The sequence below is a fragment of the Leptodactylus fuscus genome, unplaced genomic scaffold (assembly GCF_031893055.1).
Source record: "Leptodactylus fuscus isolate aLepFus1 unplaced genomic scaffold, aLepFus1.hap2 HAP2_SCAFFOLD_854, whole genome shotgun sequence".
Lineage (NCBI taxonomy): Eukaryota > Metazoa > Chordata > Amphibia > Anura > Leptodactylidae > Leptodactylus > Leptodactylus fuscus.
Genome location: NW_027440898.1, coordinates 27,421 through 38,412, shown reverse-complemented (window position 1 = coordinate 38,412; position 10,992 = coordinate 27,421). Strand labels below are relative to the sequence as shown.

The 10,992-nt window shown below is 51.0% G+C and overlaps 1 protein-coding gene across 2 annotated transcripts in view; it reads left to right on the top strand.

Annotated features, from left to right (window-relative positions):
- Positions 1–5,395: 5,395 nt before the first annotated feature.
- Positions 5,396–10,992, top strand: part of LOC142188917 (thialysine N-epsilon-acetyltransferase-like) — a 33,010-nt gene continuing 27,413 nt past the window's right edge. Inside the window, exon 1 of one of the 2 annotated variants that reach the window (XM_075262061.1) lies at positions 5,396–5,470. The gene's annotated coding sequence lies outside the window, so the exon portion shown is untranslated. Of the gene's footprint in view, positions 5,490–10,992 lie in introns of both variants that reach the window. The other variant, XM_075262060.1, reaches the window with a different exon arrangement.

Sequence of the window (10,992 nt, the reverse complement as noted above, 5' to 3'; positions counted from 1 at the left end):
GATGGGGGGACATGAATCTGGGGACAGAGATGGAGGGGACATGAATCTGGGGGCAGAGATGGGGGACATGAATCTGGGGACAGAGATGGAGGGGACATGAATCTGGGGACAGAGATGGAGGGGACATGAATCTGGGGGCAGAGATGGAGGGGACATGAATCTGGGGCAGAGATGGGGGGACATGAATCTGGGGGCAGAGATGGAGGGACATGAATCTGGGGGCAGAGAAGGAGGGACATGAATCTGGGGGCAGAGATGGGGGGACATGAATCTGGGGCAAAGATGGAGGGGACATGAATCTGGGGGCAGAGATGGAGGGACATGAATCTGGGGCAGAGATGGAGGGACATGAAGCTAGGGGCAGAGATGGAGGGGACATGAATCTGGGGGCAGAGATGTGGAGACATGAATCTGGGGGCAGAGATGGAGAGGACATGAATCTGGGGCAGAGATGGAGGGACATGAATCTGGGGCAGAGATGGAGGGGACATGAAGCTAGGGGCAGAGATGGAGGGGACATGAATCTGGGGCAGAGATGTGGAGACATGAATCTGGGGGCAGAGATGGAGAGGACATGAATCTGAGGCAGAGATGGAGGGGACATGAATCTGGGGACAGAGATGGAGGGACATGAATCTGGGGGCAGAGATGGAGGGGACATGAATCTGGGGCAGAGATGGAGGGGACATGAATCTGGGGCAGAGATAGAGGGACATGAATCTGGGGGCAGAGATGGGGGACATGAATCTGGGGACAGAGATGGAGGGACATGAATCTGGGGCAGAGATGGAGAGGACATGAAACTGGGGACAGAGATGGGGGACATGAATCTGGGGGCAGAGATGGAGGGGACATGAATCTGGGGGCAGAGATGGAGGAGACATGAAGCTGGGGGCAGAGATGGAGGGACATGAATCTGGGGGCAGAAATGGAGGGGACATGAATCTGGGGGCAGAGATGGAGGGGACATGAATCTGGGGGCAGAGATGGAGGGGAGACATGAATCTGGGGGCAGAGATGGGGGACATGAATCTGAGGGCAGAGATGGGGGACATGAATCTGGGGACAGAGATGGAGGGGACATGAATTTGGGGACAGAGATGGAGGGGATATGAATCTGGGGGCAGAGATGGAGGGGGGACATGAATCTGGGGGCAGAGATGGAGGGGACATGAATCTGGGGGCAGAGATGGGGGGACATGAATCTGGGGGCAGAGATGGAGGGACATGAATCTGGGGGCAGAGATGGGGGGACATGAATCTGGGGCAGAGATGGAGGGGACATGAATCTGGGGGCAGAGATGGAGGGGACATGAATCTGGGGGCAGAAATGGAGGGACATGAATCTGAGGGCAGAGATGGAGGGGACATGAATCTGGGGGCAGAGATGGAGGGGACATGAATCTGGGGGCAGAGATGGAGGGGACATGAATCTGGGGGCAGAGATGTGAAGACATGAATCTGGGGACAGAGATGGAGGGGACATGAATCTGGGGACAGAGATGGAGGGACATGAATCTGGGGGCAGAGATGGAGGGGACATGAATCTGGGGGCAGAGATGGAGGGGGGACATGAATCTGGGGGCAGAGATGTGGAGACATGAATCTGGGGGCAGAGATGGAGGGGATATGAATCTGGGGGCAGAGATGGGGGACATGAATCTGGGGGCAGAGATGGAGGGGATATGAATCTGGGGACAGAGATGGAGGAACATGAATCTGGGGGCAGAGATGGAGGGAAATGAATCTGGGAGCAGAGATGAGGGACATGAAACTGGGGGCAGAGACGGAGGGGATATGAATGTGGGGGCAGAGATGGAGGGGACATGAATCTGGGGGCAGAGATGGAGGAGACATGAATCTGGGGGCAGAGATGGAGGGGACATGAATCTGGGGGCAGAGATGGAGGGGACATAAATCTGGGGGCAGAGATGGAGGGACATGAATCTGGGGGCAGAGATGGGGGGACATGAATCTGGGGGCAGAGATGGAGGGACATGAATCTGGGGGCAGAGATGGAGGGACATGAATCTGGGGGCAGATATGTGAAGACATGAATCTGGGGACAGAGATGGAGGGGACATGAATCTGGGGGCAGAGTTGGAGGGGACATGAATCTGGGGGCAGAGATGTGGGGACATGAATCTGGGGGCAGAGATGTGGGGACATGAATCTGGGGGCAGAGATGTGGGGACATGAATCTGGGGGCAGAGATGGAGGGGACATGAATCTGGGGGCAGAGATGGAGGGACATGAATCTGGGGGCAGAGATGGAGGGGACATGAATCTGGGGGCAGAGATGTGAAGACATGAATCTGGGGACAGAGATGGAGGGGACATGAATCTGGGGACAGAGATGGAGGGGACATGAATCTGGGGGCAGAGATGGAGGGGGGACATGAATCTGGGGGCAGAGATGTGGAGACATGAATCTGGGGGCAGAGATGGAGGGGGGACATGAATCTGGGGGCAGAGATGGGGCAACATGAATCTGGGGGCAGAGATGGAGGGGATATGAATCTGGGGACAGAGATGGAGGAACATGAATCTGGGGGCAGAGATGGAGGGAAATGAATCTGGGAGCAGAGATGGAGGGGACATGAATCTGGGGGCAGAGATGGAGGGGACATGAATCTGGGGGCAGAGATGGAGGGACATGAATCTGGGGGCAGAGATGGAGGAACATGAATCTGGGGGCAGAGATGGAGGGAAATGAATCTGGGAGCAGAGATGGAGGGGACATGAATCTGGGGGCAGAGATGGAGGGGACATGAATCTGGGGGCAGAGATGGAGGGACATGAATCTGGGGGCAGAGATGGAGGGGGGGCATATAATTTACGGGTGACTGTAGGAGGATTATACTGTGTGCGGGCACATGAAAAATTAACGAGTGGTCAACACAAAAGTGGGCGGGGCTAAATTCGCGCGCCGCACATTTTTTCCCTTTTTTTGTTCTTCAAAAGTTGGGAGGTCTGCAAGTCTAGGAGAACATGGCAGCGGTGCGCTCAGCAGCAGGAGCGGAGAGAGAAGAGACTCCGGCCCCCATTACTCAGGGACTGCATGACATGCACACGGATCTGGGGGTCGTGCGGCTGCCGAGGGGTGCGGAGGAAAGCAACTGCTTAGGAGAGAGAATGGCGGCAGTAGTTACCCCTCTCCTGCAACAAGGGCACTGCCACAGCAAAGATGACCTCTATCAAAGGTCAAGGAAGAGAGGGCAACATCTGCATAGGGACCCCCAAACAGAATACTGAACGCAACTGCAAAGGGACTACACCATGGCCACCTACCTGGAGAGAATACACAGACAGACCCTGAGCCGATACAGACTGAGCGCCCACAACCTAGAGATAGAGACGGGGCGATACAGACAGACGTACAAGCCACGGGAGAAGAGACTGTGCCAGCACTGTGACCAGGGGGCCCTAGAAGACCAGACCCGCTTCCTGCTACACTGCACCAAATACTCAGCTGTGAGGGCCGTCTACTACCAAAGACTCTCTGCCCACATCCCAGACTGGGAGAAGAGGAAACTCTACATCCTACTGGGAGAAGAAGAGGCCACTGTGGAGATCGCTGCCCAATACGTGTCCAGCTGTCACCAAACCAGAGGAAGATGAGACTCCACGGACTGTTATATTTATCCCAATACACCCACCCCACCCCCACCTCCCCATATAGCAGTCACCAACGAAGAGGAAGATGAGACTCCACGGACTGTTATATTTATCCCAATACACCCGCCCCACCCCCACCTCCCCATATAGCAGTCACCAACGAAGAGGAAGATGAGACTCCACGGACTGTTATATTTATCCCAATACACCCGCCCCACCCACCCCCACCTCCCCATATAGCAGTCACCAACGAAGAGGAAGATGAGACTCCACGGACTGTTATATTTATCCCAATACACCCGCCCCACCCCCACCTCCCCATATAGCAGTCACCAACGAAGAGGAAGATGAGACTCCATGGACTGTTATATTTATCCCAATACACCCGCCCCACCCACCCCCACCTCCCCATATAGCAGTCACCAACGAAGAGGAAGATGAGACTCCATGGACTGTTATATTTATCCCAATACACCCCACCCCCACCCCCCATATAGCGGTCACCAACGAAGAGGAAGATGAGACTCCACGGACTGTTATATTTATCCCAAAACACCCGCCCCACCCCCACCCCACCTCCCCATATAGCAGTCACCAACTAAGAGGAAGATGAGACTCCACGGACTGTTATATTTATCCCAATACACCCGCCCCACCCCCACCTCCCCATATAGCGGCCACCAACTAAGAGGAAGACGAGACTCCACGGACTGTTATATTTATCCCAATACACCCGCCCCACCCCCACCTCACCTCCCCATATAGCAGTCACCAACGAAGAGGAAGATGAGACTCCACAGACTGTTATATTTATCCCAATACACCTCCCCACCCCACCCCACCTCCCCATATAGCGGCCACCAACTAAGAGGAAGACGAGACTCCACGGACTGTTATATTTATCCCAATACACCCGCCCCACCCCCACCTCACCTCCCCATATAGCAGTCACCAAACCAGAGGAAGATGAGACTCCACGGACTGTTATATTTATCCCAATACACCCGCCCCACCCCCACATATAGCGGTCACCAAACCAGAGGAAGATGAGACTCCACGGACTGTTATATTTATCCCAATACACCCGCCCCACCCCCACCTCCCCATATAGCAGTCACCAACGAAGAGGAAGATGAGACTCCACGGACTGTTATATTTATCCAATACACCCACCCCACCCCCCCCTCCCCATATAGCGGTCACCAACTAAGAGGAAGATGAGACGCATGGACTATCAAACCCCCATACCCACCACCCAAAGGACCACTAAGCCCCCCCACCACCTGTCTATCCCATACCCACATACCCCAAACAAGACACTCAAACCCCCAACCCACGGACCCCGTCCCCATCCACCACCCCCATCTTCCTTTCTTGCTTTGGCAACACCAAATGTTTTATTCTTTGGTAACGCTACTAAAGCTCCTTTGTATTTGTATATATATATATATATATATATATATATATATACTGTTATACCCGCACCCCTCCCCCCCTTTACTAGCTTTGACAATGCCAAGTATCTATTCGGACGTGACAATAAAGCTTTGTTTGATTTGATTTGATTTGACTTGGAAGAAATATTTGGTGTTGGTAAAACAAAGGCTGGTAGGGGGCGGGGCCGGGTGTGGGGGTGTGGTTTGGGGTAGGTGTGTCCTCCCCCCTCCCCACTCTCCTGCTTTGCCAAATATCTCCTGGAGGTGCCAATAAAGCTTCTTTGATACAGAGGACACAGCTGCACCACTGCCACCTACTGGCGCTACTGGGAACTGCACCTGCCTGCGCAGCAGCTGCTCCAACTGACGTCCAGGTCACAGGTCACCGAGTCTCCTCCATCTTATTCTACAGAGCGGTAAGAGACATGTGCATGCGTAAGTATTCACCCCCCCCCTAATATACACTGCTTAAGTATTCACCCCCCCCCTAATATACACTGCTTAAGTATTCACCCCCCCCCTAATATACACTGCTTAAGTATTCACCCCCCCCCTAATATACACTGCTTAAGTATTCACCCCCCCCCCTAATATACACTGCTTAAGTATTCACCCCCTCCTAATATACACTGCGTAAGTATTCACCCCCCCCCTAATATACACTGCTTAAGTATTCACCCCCCCCCCCTAATATACACTGCTTAAGTATTCACCCCCTCCTAATATACACTGCGTAAGTATTCACCCCCCCTAATATACACTGCGTAAGTATTCACCCCCCCTAATATACACTGCGTAAGTATTCACCCCCCCTAATATACACTGCATAAGTATTCACCCCCCCCTAATATACACTGCGTAAGTACTCACCCCCTCCTATTATACACTGCGTATGTACTCACCCCCTCCTAATATACACTGCGTAAGTATTCACCCCCCTCCTAATATACACTGCGTAAGTATTCACCCCCCCCTAATATACACTGCGTATGTACTCACCCCCTCCTAATATACACTGCGTATGTACTCACCCCCCCTAATATACACTGCGTATGTATTCACCCCCCCTAATATACACTGCGTATGTACTCACCCCCTCCTAATATACACTGCGTATGTACTCACCCCCCCTAATATACACTGCGTATATACTCACCCCCTCCTAATATACACTGCGTATGTACTCACCCCCTCCTAATATACACTGCGTATGTACTCACCCCCCCTAATATACACTGCGTATGTACTCACCCCCCTAATATACACTGCGTAAGTATTCACCCCCCCCTAATATACACTGCGTATGTACTCACCCCCTCCTAATATACACTGCGTATATACTCACCCCCTCCTAATATACACTGCGTATGTACTCACCCCCTCCTAATATACACTGCGTATATACTCACCCCCTCCTAATATACACTGCGTATGTACTCACCCCCCCTAATATACACTGCGTATGTACTCACCCCCTCCTAATATACACTGCGTATATACTCACCCCCTCCTAATATACACTGCGTATGTACTCACCCCCCCCTAATATACACTGCGTATGTACTCACCCCCCCCCCTAATATACACTGCGTATGTACTCACCCCCCCTAATATACACTGCGTATATACTCACCCCCCCCTAATATACACTGCGTATGTACTCACCCCCTCCTAATATACACTGCGTATGTACTCACCCCCCCTAATATACACTGCGTATGTACTCACCCCCTCCTAATATACACTGCGTATGTACTCACCCCCCTCCTATTATACACTGCGTATGTACTCACCCCCCCCTAATATACACTGCGTATGTACTCACCCCCTCCTAATATACACTGCGTATGTACTCACCCCCCCTAATATACACTGCGTATGTACTCACCCCCTCCTAATATACACTGCGTATGTACTCACCCCCCTCCTATTATACACTGCGTATGTACTCACCCCCCTAATATACACTGCGTATGTACTCACCCCCCCTAATATACACTGCGTATATACTCACCCCCTCCTAATATACACTGCGTATATACTCACCCCCCCCTAATATACACTGCGTATGTACTCACCCCCTCCTAATATACACTGCGTATGTACTCACCCCCCTCCTAATATACACTGCGTATGTACTCACCCCCCCCAATATACACTGCGTATGTACTCACCCCCTCCTAATATACACTGGGCGTATGTACTCACCCCCCTCCTATTATACACTGCGTATGTACTCACCCCCCCCTAATATACACTGCGTAAGTATTCACCCCCTCCTAATATACACTGCGTATGTACTCACCCCCCTAATATACACTGCGTATGTACTCACCCCCCCTAATATACACTGCGTATGTACTCACCCCCCCTAATATACACTGCGTATGTACTCACCCCCCCTAATATACACTGCGTATGTACTCACCCCCCCTAATATACACTGCGTATGTACTCACCCCCCCTAATATACACTGCGTATGTACTCACCCCCCCTAATATACACCGTATGTATTCACCCCCCCTAATATACACTGCGTATGTACTCACCCCCCCTAATATACACTGCGTATGTACTCACCTCCCCCCTAATATACACTGCGTATGTACTCACCCCCCTCCTAATATACACTGCGTATGTACTCACCCCCCCTAATATACACTGCGTATGTACTCACCCCCCTCCTAATATACACTGCGTATGTACTCACCCCCCTAATATACACTGCGTATGTACTCACCCCCTCCTAATATACACTGCGTATGTACTCACCCCCCTAATATACACTGCGTATGTACTCACCCCCCCCTTATATACACTGCGTATGTACTCACCCCCCCTAATATACACTGCGTATGTACTCACCCCCCTCCTAATATACACTGCGTATGTACTCACCCCCCTAATATACACTGCGTATGTACTCACCCCCCCCCTTATATACACTGCGTATGTACTCACCCCCCCCTAATATACACTGCGTATGTACTCACCCCCCTCCTAATATACACTGCGTATGTACTCACCCCCCCTAATATACACTGCGTATGTACTCACCTCCTCCTAATATACACTGCGTATGTACTCACCCCCCTCCTAATATACACTGCGTATGTACTCACCCCCCTAATATACACTGCGTATGTACTCACCCCCCCCCTTATATACACTGCGTATGTACTCACCCCCCCCTAATATACACTGCGTATGTACTCACCCCCCTCCTAATATACACTGCGTATGTACTCACCCCCCTCCTAATATACACTGCGTATGTACTCACCCCCCTCCTAATATACACTGCGTATGTACTCACCCCCCCTAATATACACTGCGTATGTACTCACCCCCCTCCTAATATACACTGCGTATGTACTCACCCCCCTCCTAATATACACTGCGTATGTACTCACCCCCTCCTAATATACACTGCGTATGTACTCACCCCCCCTAATATACACTGCGTATGTACTCACCCCCCCCTAATATACACTGCGTATGTACTCACCCCCTCCTAATATACACTGCGTATGTACTCACCCCCCCTAATATACACTGCGTATGTACTCACCCCCCCTAATATACACTGCGTATGTACTCACCCCCCCCCCTAATATACACTGCGTATGTACTCATCCCCCCTAATATACACTGCGTATGTACTCACCCCCCCCCCTAATATACACTGCGTATGTACTCACCCCCCCCCCCCTAATATACACTGCGTATGTACTCACCCCCCCCCCTAATATACACTGCGTATGTACTCACCCCCCTCCTAATATACACTGCGTATGTACTCACCCCCCTCGTAATATACACTGCGTATGTAATCACCCCCCTCCTAATATACACTGCGTATGTACTCACCCCCCTCCTAATATACACTGCGTATGTACTCACCCCCCTCCTATTATACACTGCGTATGTACTCACCCCCTCCTAATATACACTGCGTATGTACTCACCCCCTCCTAATATACACTGCGTATGTACTCACCCCCCCTAATATACACTGCGTATGTACTCACCCCCCCTAATATACACTGCGTATGTACTCACCCCCCTCCTAATATACACTGCGTATGTACTCACCCCCCCTAATATACACTGCGTATGTACTCACCCCCTCCTAATATACACTGCGTATGTACTCACCCCCCCCCTAATATACACTGCGTATGTACTCACCCCCCTCCTAATATACACTGCGTATGTACTCACCCCCCTCCTAATATACACTGCGTATGTACTCACCCCCCTCCTAATATACACTGCGTATGTACTCACCCCCCTCCTAATATACACTGCGTATGTACTCACCCCCCCTAATATACACTGCGTATGTACTCACCCCCTCCTAATATACACTGCGTATATACTCACCCCCTCCTAATATACACTGCGTATGTACTCACCCCCTCCTAATATACACTGCGTATGTACTCACCCCCTCCTAATATACACTGCGTATGTACTCACCCCCCCTAATATACACTGCGTATGTACTCACCCCCCTCCTAATATACACTGCGTATGTATTCACCCCCCCTAATATACACTGCGTATGTACTCACCCCCCCCTAATATACACTGCGTATGTAATCACCCCCTCCTAATATACTTGCGTATGTACTCACCCCCTCCTAATATACACTGCGTATGTACTCACCCCCCCTAATATACACTGCGTATGTACTCACCCCCTCCTAATATACACTGCGTATGTAATCACCCCCTCCTAATATACACTGCGTATGTACTCACCCCCCTCCTAATATACACTGCGTATGTACTCACCCCCCCTAATATACACTGCGTATGTACTCACCCCCTCCTAATATACACTGCGTATGTAATCACCCCCCCTAATATACACTGCGTATGTACTCACCCCCTCCTAATATACACTGCGTATGTACTCACCCCCTCCTAATATACACTGCGTATATACTCACCCCCTCCTAATATACACTGCGTATGTACTCACCCCCCCCCCTAATATACACTGCGTATGTACTCACCCCCCCCCCCCTAATATACACTGCGTATGTACTCACCCCCCTCCTAATATACACTGCGTATGTAATCACCCCCCTCCTAATATACACTGCGTATGTACTCACCCCCCCCTAATATACACTGCGTATGTACTCACCCCCCTCCTAATATACACTGCGTATGTACTCACCCCCCTCCTAATATACACTGCGTATGTACTCACCCCCCCTAATATACACTGCGTATGTACTCACCCCCTCCTAATATACACTGCGTATGTACTCACCCCCTCCTAATATACACTGCGTATGTACTCACCCCCCCAATATACACTGCGTATGTACTCACCCCCCTCCTAATATACACTGCGTATGTACTCACCCCCCCCTAATATACACTGCGTATGTACTCACCCCCTCCTAATATACACTGCGTATGTACTCACCCCCTCCTAATATACACTGCGTATGTACTCACCCCCCTCCTAATATACACTGCGTATGTACTCACCCCCCCTAATATACACTGCGTATGTACTCACCCCCCCTAATATACACTGCGTATGTACTCACCCCCCTCCTAATATACACTGCGTATGTACTCACCCCCCTCCTAATATACACTGCGTATGTACTCACCCCCCCTAATATACACTGCGTATGTACTCACCCCCCTCCTAATATACACTGCGTATGTACTCACCCCCCTCCTAATATACACTGCGTATGTACTCACCCCCCCTAATATACACTGCGTATGTAATCACCCCCCTCCTAATATACACTGCGTATGTACTCACCCCCTCCTAATATACACTGCGTATGTACTCACCCCCCCTAATATACACTGCGTATGTACTCACCCCCTCCTAATATACACTGCGTATGTACTCACCCCCCCTAATATACACTGCGTATGTACTCACCCCCCTCCTAA